The sequence below is a fragment of the Ptychodera flava genome, chromosome 8 (genome assembly GCF_041260155.1).
Source record: "Ptychodera flava strain L36383 chromosome 8, AS_Pfla_20210202, whole genome shotgun sequence".
Lineage (NCBI taxonomy): Eukaryota > Metazoa > Hemichordata > Enteropneusta > Ptychoderidae > Ptychodera > Ptychodera flava.
The window spans coordinates 44,245,124-44,245,887 of NC_091935.1; positions in this window are offsets into that span (position 1 = coordinate 44,245,124).

Consider the following 764-nt stretch of genomic DNA (forward strand, 5'->3'; position numbering starts at 1 on the left):
GCAAATCGAATCAAAAGAGGAAGAGTTTGTGTTCCAAAATTAAAAAATTAAAAATTTTTGACTGATTTAATTGTTATGATACACAAATGGGTTTAAAATCATTAATTCACAGTCCAGCTGGCATCGTTATAAAATATAATAACACTAAAATTATATGTTTTGTATGTATGTAGTCGAATCAGTCAGACAAATCCAAATGACAAAAATCTAACGCTAGGTATAGATACAGATAAGATCTCCAGCACACTAGAAAAAATAAGGTCATATTTGGCATTAAGGTAGTACGCAACAAAAGATGAAACACTTGAAACCCCTCTCAAATTTTCCACATCGAAACGATAAGCCATTCTCTTAATAAAGCAATAATAAAAATCAGGGGTCATTCAAGCTGTGATAAAATTCGACTTCTGTATACCACTTGGCGATGAATCTACCAAGGGGAAATGTAAAACATTTGTAACTATCTTATGGTTTACAATTAATCTTGAGTAAGCTTACAGTGTCGGGAAATAAATTGTTGATTTTTCCTGAATAATGTCAGTAAAGTGTAAGTTCAATTGTATTTTCGACGTTTATTCCTTGTCGGCCTTCCATTCTGATAATATAGCTATACCAAATCTTGATTATGCAGTTTTCTTTATTTTGAATGTCCTTTTACTGCACAAAAGGCTTTTCATTATGTTATGCAGAGATGTGTTCTTTGAATGTGTGAAAGTGTATTGAATTCTGGTTTATCTGTCATGACATTATGGAAACTATTTTTT